The sequence below is a fragment of the Heterocephalus glaber genome, unplaced genomic scaffold (assembly GCF_053883595.1).
Source record: "Heterocephalus glaber isolate CG9 unplaced genomic scaffold, H.glaber_assembly_v1.0 deba00000281, whole genome shotgun sequence".
NCBI classification, from domain to species: domain Eukaryota; kingdom Metazoa; phylum Chordata; class Mammalia; order Rodentia; family Bathyergidae; genus Heterocephalus; species Heterocephalus glaber.
The window spans coordinates 4159554-4169896 of NW_028258139.1; the positions used below are offsets into that span (position 1 = coordinate 4159554).

At 33.8% G+C, this 10343-nt stretch overlaps 1 pseudogene; it reads right to left on the minus strand.

Moving 5' to 3' along the window:
- Positions 1-4103: 4103 nt before the first annotated feature.
- LOC101696923 (la-related protein 4 pseudogene) lies at positions 4104-5223 on the minus strand (annotated as a pseudogene).
- Between the last annotated feature and the right edge of the window lie 5120 nt (positions 5224-10343).

Here is a 10343-nt window from a genome sequence, read left to right on the forward strand (position 1 = left end):
TCTGCCGACTTCCCAGTGTCCTCAAACCCCCATCAGCACCCCCATCCTTCACAGTCCAACACTGACCAGTGTTATGTGTTCAATACGATCATACCCTCCAGTCCCTGACTGTACAAAGAAGGACAGGTGGCTATTACATGGAACACATGAGGTCAACCAGTGCAGACTAAATGGCAGCAAAGGGAGGAGAAGGTTGCTGAAAACTGCAGGAATCAAAAACACTTCCTTTCGTAGACATGAGCATTGGGGGATTTTTTTCTGGAATATATGTGTAAAAATTTACTATACCAAGAAGAGTAGACTGGCCCATAGAAGGAAATATATATTAGTGGAGTAGAATGAATGAATGCATGTAGGATTAAATTCCAAATGTTATATATATTATCCATAAGACCCTTTAAACTTTAGAAATTTTTGTAAAGTATTGGATTAATCTAATCTTGGCTTTTTTCCTCTCTTTCACCTACCACACTACCAGTGAAGCTGTGTGTATTTTAATGGGGACATTTTAAGGCCTTAACCTAAAGAATGACTGCTATGAAATGCTGAAGTGGTCTTGTGAACTGTAAAGGACAGATTTTAGAATCTCCCAGAGCTTGGCACATGCACATCTGAAAGAAGCCCTTTTATAAAGAGTCATTCATAGGATAGTGGAAGGAGAACTTGCTTTCACGTCAGTATTTCCCCATGGAGAATAGGCTAATGCAATAAGCAAATAAAGTAGAGGCATTTTGTGTTTATATTCAATGTGGATATCAGTCGACTGCATTTTTCTACTAATTGCCTCTATACATATTTGTGCTCAATGACAGAACATTTGCAATTTCTCAGACTATTTGCAAATGGGAGTATGAATAAATCCTTCAAGATAATAACACATTTCAAGCAAAATTATCATAATATCACATGCAGCTCTTGAACCATCAAACTCATTAAAATGGAATGCAAAATCAAGATGAGCTTTATCATATTAAATAAACTGATGAATTAATTGAAGTTCTCAAATACATGACACTTTGAAGGAAAATTAGAAGTTTGAAGTTATGTCTTAAGGGATTATTACATTTGAGCAGGTCAAAAGATTTAATCATTTTTAATTCACAAATGCTTTTAATAAGATTTTGTAGCAATAATGGAAAACAAGTCTTAACAGCAACATTCACATGGTACTCAACAAGATATTGCTCTCATGTCATGAAGAAATTCATTTGCTATGTTTAATCTATGGGTACTCAGGTTTTTCATTAACACTACAAGTGTTTTCTGATTGAGTGGACCAATATAGTCCCACAAGGAGCACTAATTTTTATGAGAGAGAAAAAGTTTAACAGATAATTTACTTTTTAGATTCACTGAAAAGGAGTAATGCATTATTTATAAAAATCCCAGCTATTTAAAAAATAATTGAATATTTTGTAATTATAACTTTGTCAAACCCTTTCCATCTCTTAAGCCAAGATACTTTGGAAAATGTGTCAATTAGTGGAGAATATTCCTAAGAAGTTTAGAATGTATGTACAAATTTAAAAGTAACTGAAATTTAAATTTACTCTAAAATGTCAAATTCAATATTAACCATCTTACCTATCAAAATTGATATTAAGAAAAAATTCGACCTTTTTTCTCTCTGGTGTATTAATATATTTTCAATACTATATAAAACAAGGATTTGCAAATATAGATTTTAAAAATAAATGGGTTAGATTAACCATTCAAAACTTTTTAATTGTACATATTGGCCTAAAGAGTGTATATTTTAAATATTTGGGCATGATTTATATTTCTATTGCTTTTACTATCTCAGTATCAAAATTTACATCAGCATGAGGATGTCATACTGAGCAGGTACACCAAAGGAAAAAATAAAAACAGTAACAAAAAGATAGAGAAACAAAACTCAAAGACTGTTTGTAGAACATGTTGGCCACATTTATTGCTCAACTGAATCACTTACCTCTATCATTTCCCTGTTATTTCCAAAGTCAGTATATTACAACCCTGGATAGATTGTATTTACCTGTTAATATATCTTTGTATACCTATGGATTCTGCTGAACATACTAACTAATCAGACCAAGTCAGGCTTCATGTGACTGTGGTCTGAAATTTCATGGCCAAAATATAATTAATACACGTATTTATTTATTTTTGCTTAAATCACTCTTTTTGATTTTAGAAAAATCATTTGAATTCTCAGATAAACATATTAGAGATCCAAATACCTGGATTTATATTTTTATTTGTGTGATTCTGTTTGGTTGATTCTACATGGTGATTCAGGAGTCCTTCCATGGTCAAGCTCTACCTGTTTTCAGGAACCACAAGCATAAATGTAATGAAAAATATGGAAGCCATCCTATCCATTTTCATGTGCAATAGGTAATGAAAGTCTCTGAACTTGTAATTCTTCATCTGTAAAATGAAGGAGATAGATTTGTTAATCTATCAGTTTACTATTTATGATCATGCAGTTGTAGAAAGCAAATCACTGAAGGATCACAGGAGCAAAAATTAAAGAAGATAGTTTTGATACATTTATTACACTCTCCAAATATGTGCAAAATGTTTGAAGTTTTAAATCTCCCACAACTCTTATGCAGGAAAAGAAATTATAGACCTAGCAACTTAGAGTATGAATTGAAATATTGTACAGTTGATAAGTGATCTCAACATAAATGAATAAAATTTTTACTATAATAAAAAGATAAGAGAATTAGGTGATATAATAAAATAGTTAAACATTATTTCAAATCAGAAGAAAAACAAATGAAGGCAATATTTATTTACATTGAAAACTAATAACTTTCAGAAATAATTCCTGATATATACTTTGGTAAACCAGTAGTATAAAATCTTCAACGTTTCCAAATATATTTATTCTACCCTATTAGTTAACATCATATCCTAGTAAAATAGTTCTAGTCTTTTAAGGCAGTACTTATTTTAAAGCAAACCTGTCTAGATTTTCTATTATCATGTCCAAAGTTGAACATAGGACAAATAAATGAGACATGGAAGCATTAAAAGGGAAACAGAGCTGAGGATGGGGCACTTGCCTGTAATCCCAGAATCCTGGGGAGCTGAGGCTGGAGGACTACAAGTTTGAGCCCAGCTTTAGCAACTTAGTGAGATCATGTATTTTTTAAAAAATGAGAAGTGCTAAAGATGTAATGCAGTACAAAGGCCCTGGGTTCAATCTCTAGTACTGCAAACAGACAAATCATTGTTATTTCAAATAATGTGATTATATATTTCAACTCCCCAAAGCAAAAGAAATATTTAAGGAACTTTAACTATAACATTGATCCTAGCACTGAATTAATATTGCAGTGACAATATTCAATAAGTGATTTTGCTGAAGTGGGTAGGCACCATTTAAATCTAGAAAAAACAAGTTTCCCAAGACATTAACAATGAACCATGGTAATACATAATTGGGAAAGATTGCATTTACACTGTGGTGGTTTATTTAATCTGTGAATTTTTATTGGATGGAATATGAATGAGAATGTGTCTGGAATAGTTCTGGGGCAAAGGGAAACCATTCTTCACAAAAAGAAATAACTGTAAAAAGAAAGTAGTCAATATTAGTAAAAAAGTAGGAAAAAAAAGCTAGTAGTAAATATAACATCACAGACAAATACTAAAAGTAATCATTTTTAACGTGGTCTAGATGTAGTGACATTGGTCCTTTCATTCAAGAGTAATAGTGTCAATTGATATAATTGCTCCAGAAGAATTTAGTGTATTTATGATTTTAGACTTGTGCATGTCCTGTGAATTGCTGACTGTCTATAAGAATATATTCTAAGGAGAAATCGGAGACAGTGTCACTGTATTTTACATAGAAAATGTAATTTTTCTTTTTTTTTTTAGCTACCATCTTTTAAATTCTTTTTTTATTACTGAGTGCCCATTCTTTTCATATCCATTATCAACTGTGGTCAAAGCAGCTTTTTAAATCTTTGATTGAACTGTTCATATATTTTTAGTAAAAACAAACAAAACTTTTTAATTGTCTGCCAAAAAGTACTGCTAACAACAATAATTCTTCAAGACACACTGGAAATTGTTTAAAATAAATTCCAGCTATGATTTTTATCTTACTGATTTTTGGGGAATGGCCGACCCATATTTATAGCAGGAGCATTTGCTTTATAAGGTCTTGGTGAGTTAAAGCCATTCACAAAATGACCACTGGAGAGGGAGCCAGTGGTGTTTCAAAGTAAGGTGCAGGACTTGGAGACCAAGACTAAGCACAATACTATAAACTTAGTACTGTTGGTGAGGATCATACACAGGCTGCATAAAGACTGGCGAGGCATACTGTGCTTGAGCTTGAATGGGCTGACTATACATTCTAGAATCCATTAATCAAAAAACATTCTTAGCAAAGAATGTATTGATGGCTTTTATCCTCTCCATGATTGGCCTCCCCTTGACATGTTTTAACTTCTTCTCTTAAGTATTTAAATGCCTGCTGTGCATCAGTATCTGACTGGAAGGTGATGTACCAGTGGCTATTGTATGGAAACTCACAGCTTATTATTTTGGGGCGGTTTTCATTTTTGAACAAAGCTTTCACCTCCTCTACTGGTGTGGCTTCAGGAATCTCTGGGAATCACAACACAACGTTTATGACTCGGTCTCACTTTCTCCCCTTTCTCATGAACTTGTACCATTGGAGATGATCTCAGCACTTCAAGAATTAAATCAAGATCTGTGGCCAACTTTTTTATTTCTTCCATGTTGGCAACTGTCCATATTGGGACGAACTAATCGTTATCCATTTGGGATATCAAGTAAAGATCCTTTGATAAATTTTCTCGTGAAAAACGCATTCTAATTGTTTCTTCAGGCATTCTTTTAGATCTTCTGTAAAAATTTCCAAACTGCTCTCTCTAAAAATGTCATATATTTGGTAACTCCTATCATCGGGTCCTAAAATCATTCCCTCAGTTGGTTCTTCAATGCCAGTAGTATTTCTTGTGGTTTCACAAGATGGAGAACACATTATTTCATATTCTTTACACATATCTTCTGAAAGCTCTGTACTGTCCTCAGTCTGAGACCCTGACGTGGCTGCTGTTTCATGCCAAGAGCTTTCAGTTCCATGAGTTACAGGAGTGGCATCAGATTTCCAGAAGGAATTTCTTGCCATACTTTGGCATTAGGATTTAAACCAGTCCCTTTAGATGTTACCTGCTCCAAGAAGAGCAACATGTTTTCCTCCGCTTGGCCCAATTGTTCCAGTCACAGAGACTCCAGCCCGAGCCCCAATTGGTAGGATAAGGAACCTCGCCTCGCCCCTCCACCCGGCAGTGGACGTGTAATTTTTCTTTCTAGTAGAATTGACTAGGGGTTGAGCACAAATGGTTTGTAGTAACACAGTTACCTAGGTGGAGTTCCCTTTTTACCATACCCTATCTGTGGGGTTGTGCACAACTTCCTTAATATCTTTGAGGCTCAGTCTTTCAATTGTGAGAGAGACTACTGTAATAGCATTTGATTATTAAAAAATCTTAGGCTTATAAAGGAACTTATGCAAAGGCATTAATTGAAAGAGCAAAATACAGAACGTTACACATCAGTCACTTTTAATTACATAATCATTTTCTATGTATGTAAATCATACATATTGTTATGCATATAGCATAAACATGGTTTAATTTTATGTTTTTTGTACACATTGTATGTATACATTTATATGCTGTGTTAATTATCATGATTGAAATCCAAGCAAAAACAAATACAGTTATGGCTGTCAGTATTTACTATAAAGAAAATAACAAATAATTGATTAACAAAAGTTAAGTATTTAAGATAAATACCTGTACAACAAACACACAGAATACAACACCTATATGTGATGCAGTCTACACTGAATTACATTTTGAAGAAGGTGTAAATGAAGTTAGACAGCAGAAGGGAAAGGAATGAACATTAATGACACCTTACTAAAAGGATATTCATGAAAAAAGATACAGAACCATACAAAGAGATAAATATATTCAAAGGACATCAAAAGGAATGTTAATGTATTCACCCATCATTTTCATACTACTGGATTTAAAGAGATTTAGGAGATCCTTTTCAGCAACTTACAACTTGTGGTTAAGAAAAAAAGCACACTCATAATTTATTTGATTATTTCAAACTCACTTTAAAAAATTATACATGAAGAACACACATATATAAATATAAAACAAACCAATTGACTATAATTTATTTCAAAGCACAAAAAATGGTTGTTCAGCTATTATAGGTTTTAATAAGAAATCATTGGAATAGAAATCATTGGAATAGAAACAGGGAGGTAGACTCTGTAGAGCTGGGAAGGTGATTTGGGGAAAGAGAGAGAGGTAGGTGGAGGGAAGAGTCAGGAGAGTAAAAGTGATCAGGATGGTATAGATATGTGCATCAATCCCCATGGTGAATGTAATCACTATCACAGATATATACTAATAAAAAAGAAAGAAAAATAGACCAAAATCCTGATCTGTAAGAATAAGTTCAGCTGGATTTCTGGCAGTGATTTGACTCATTCACTCATTTTTTAGCAAATAGAAAATAGTTAATTTACAACTCCAGGGCTGGGGATTTAGCTCAGCGGTTCTGCCGCCTGTCTTGAAAGAGCAAGGTCCTGAGTTAGATCCCAGACCAAAACAAACAAACAAACAAAACTACAACTCCAGCTAGGTGGTAAGAACTGAATGGTCAAAAGGCAAAGTTTTGTGCTTGTAGTTTATATTGTATGGATGAGAACAAGGACAAAATTATATTGAACAAATTTACATTGTGGTAAGTTATAAATAAAGAAAGCCTTGGACTGAGAAAGAAAGTATTTGGGGAAAATGACTTGTATACTGTATCATTTAATGTTCAATCAGGGAACTAGAAACCACAGAAAATATATTTACATTATAAAGAAGTTGATCAAAATAGTACAATTGTCACAGGTTTCAAAGGAACAGGTGGACAAAAAAAATGCCAGTATAAAATTAGAGATATCAATGCAGAACACTATGGTTACTAATTAAGGTTACTGAAGTCAAATGGCTCTTCTTTGTCACCCCAACATGGTTAAAAAAAAAATGATGCTTCATTCTGAAAGATATTTCCTTGTTGGTATTCAAATTTTTAACAGGATGGAAATTACACTGCCATAAAAAGTTGGGTGACTGAGAAGTATAATTATAGAGAAGGATAAGATTTTGAATCAGTAAATTCCACTTACATGCATTAAATGCATTTTCAAAATTTCAAAAGCATGCAAAGTTATCATGTTACTCCTGATAAAAGCCTAAGAATTCAAGAGAGTCACTGGAGTTAGCAAAAGTAAAGTTAAATTAAACCTAGAAGTTTTAACTTACATTTACATTAGATTTGACAATTTTTTATTTAAACTACATGTTGTTTATTTACATGCATGTATCAATTCATTTGAAACGAATTCTACTGATCATTTTGTAATAATTTTATCATAATTTTGAGACTTAGAATTCTGAAGACAAGACTACACTCGTGTATTAGAAATGATAGTATTGGTCCCTTTCAGTTTGAGGACCTGAAACTGATAGGAATTGAGATTAAGCATTGTAGAGGACCTTGCTATCATCTTTAGGCTATGCTATGGAGTGTGTTGACTGCTCTACTTTTGTCTAAATTAAACCTGATACTTATTTCTTGGTCCTGTTCCCTTGTATTTTTTTAGAACATTATTTTGCCTTGTTCAAACAGTGCTTCTCTGTCTCTGGCCTTTGCTTCTCAAGTCAACAGATAGCTTCAACCCAGTACCAATTTATTACAAACATAGTAACAACTAAACAAGCTAGCTAATTATACTAATAATGAGTTATGTGAATTTGACCTTATTTGCCCATATAAGCACTCTCAAATTTTGGTCTGCACAATTCTTGAAAAAAAGAGAGATCAATTTTTTCTGCTATCTTATCTCCAAAATCTACATAATTAATACACTGATCAGTAATTCCTTCTTCCCTCTAATCTTCTGTATCTACTTTGGTTGATATTGCCACTCAGAAAGTTACACAGAGGCAGAAACTTAATCTTTACTAATATATTTGGAAATAACAATCTTTACATATTGATTCTACAATTTTCCAGGTCTCTACCTTGGGATTTTCTTAAATCTTTCAGATCCTCAGGCCTTCATCAGTAGGACAGAGGTTTTAGACACTGGTATATATGCTGTGTGAATTAAACATAGGCTCAAGGAAGAAGAACGGAACAACATTATATCTGCAAAAAGTAGCACACTTTATCAGTGAAGAGCAACAGCTATGAAATCAGAAAGATTTATGTATACACCCAAGGATGTAATCTTGTTAAGAACAAGGATTATTTATTTATGATCAATGTATTCTTGTTAAATTAATATATGGCCACAAAAAATGAAAAGTAAAGAAGACTAAAGAAGATGGAGTACATTCGGCATGGCTTGTGTAGAGAGAAGGGTTTGTCTCCATCACTAAACTCTAATCTCTGTAAACAGCAGAGGCCTTATCTAATCTTTGTAATTTTTGTATTACAAACTTTGAATGCGGTTCTACTTTAATAGGTGATGATTTGATGGTTGGGTTGATTTCTTGGGAGGCATGTCTGTGGCATGTATTTGGCAGTCCCTTCATGGGAAATGAAATCAGAGGTTTTCTTGTCTACAGTGAGAAGCAGGCACAGCACAAATGCTTAAATGAAGGACCGTGCTCTATTCCTCTTTCGAGCCCAGCATGCTTCTTCCACTTGTAGATGCCATCCCAGACACGTACACTAGGGGAGGATGAGAGCACTCAATGGGACGTGGAGGTGGTGCTTCAGGTTATTCTGTAGCTCTTTATCTCCTCCACCAACATGTGTTCTCTAGTTTATGATACAACAATATATACTCTTGCCTCAAAGCAGCCACCGCTAAAATAAATTTCTTAGTTTCCATTTCAAAAGCCGAAGATTATAAAACAGAGAAGTACAAAGCTATTCCAGGTACATTGGTATGGATTCCTCAAGTAGAAAACAATAGCAGCATGGTTACATTTGACTATGACTGAAAGACATTTATTTATTTTGTAAGAATTATAATGAGCAATAAAAGAGCAAAGATTTCTAGTTCCCAAACTTACCATGGCCAAAAATAATTTTATTACTTGTGCTTGTAAAGCATATATATCTGCACTGGAAAATGTTTTAATCAACATATTGATTTTCCTTCAGTTGTGGAGATTTAGAGTAATCTAAATAATGAGTAATTATGTTGATTTCCTTAACAAACAATAGAAATACATTCATTTAAAAGAAAATAGACCCCAGACCTCAATGACTATCTTCTAGAGGCTGTGGTTCTTTGGAAACAACTGAACAAAAGGAAATTTAGAATGTATAATTTTTAGCAGGGGCTGGAGTTCTTTCTTTATTTTTTTTTTTGGTAAATTCTTTTATTGGTACATTGTAGGTATACAACACAATTACATTTCTCATTGGGAATTGTACCTTTACATAATGCATCTTGGTTCTTATTTTTTCCCCATTCCTAGCCCACCCTTCCCTATTTACAAAGACTTTATTTCCATTTTTTCCGTTTCTCATCATTTTTCCTTTTCCTTCTTTCCTTTCCCCTGCCCCTCCCACTACCCCTACCCCTTTGGACCTTTTCTTCCTATTTTGCATTATCGATTCTTCATTCTAATCATTGGTACATTTTAGGTATACAATATAATGACATTCATCACTGAAAATTTGCACCTTTACATAGTCTCTCTTGGTTCTTATTTTTCACCCTTGCCCAGCCCTCCCTACAACCCCTCCAGTCCTCCCTGTTTACAAAGATTTTGTTCCTATTTTTCCATTTTCTCATATTGATCAGATTCCCTTCTATCCTTTCCCCTAGCCCTCCCACTTCCTTCCCCTTTGCTCCTTTTCTTCCTATTTCACATTACCTATTATACATTTTAGTCCTTATTTACACTTTCAGTTTCTCACAACAGAGAAGCTATTTGGTATTTATACATGTGTGTCCTATTTATTTCACTTAAGAGTATCACATCAATGTGCATCCACTTAGCTATAAATGTCTCTGATTTCTCATTTTTTATGGCTGAGTAGTACTCCATTTAATAAAAAAAAACACATTTTCTTTATCCAGTCTCCAGCTGATGGGCATTTGGGCTGTTTCCAAGTTTTAGCTATCACAAACTGTGCTGCTATGAACAAGGGCACACATATATCGCTGTGGTATGATTCTTTTAATTCTTTGGGGATGATCCCCAGCAGGGGAATAGCTGGCTCAAATGGGACTTCCAGTCCTAGTTCTTTGAGGTGTCTCCATACTG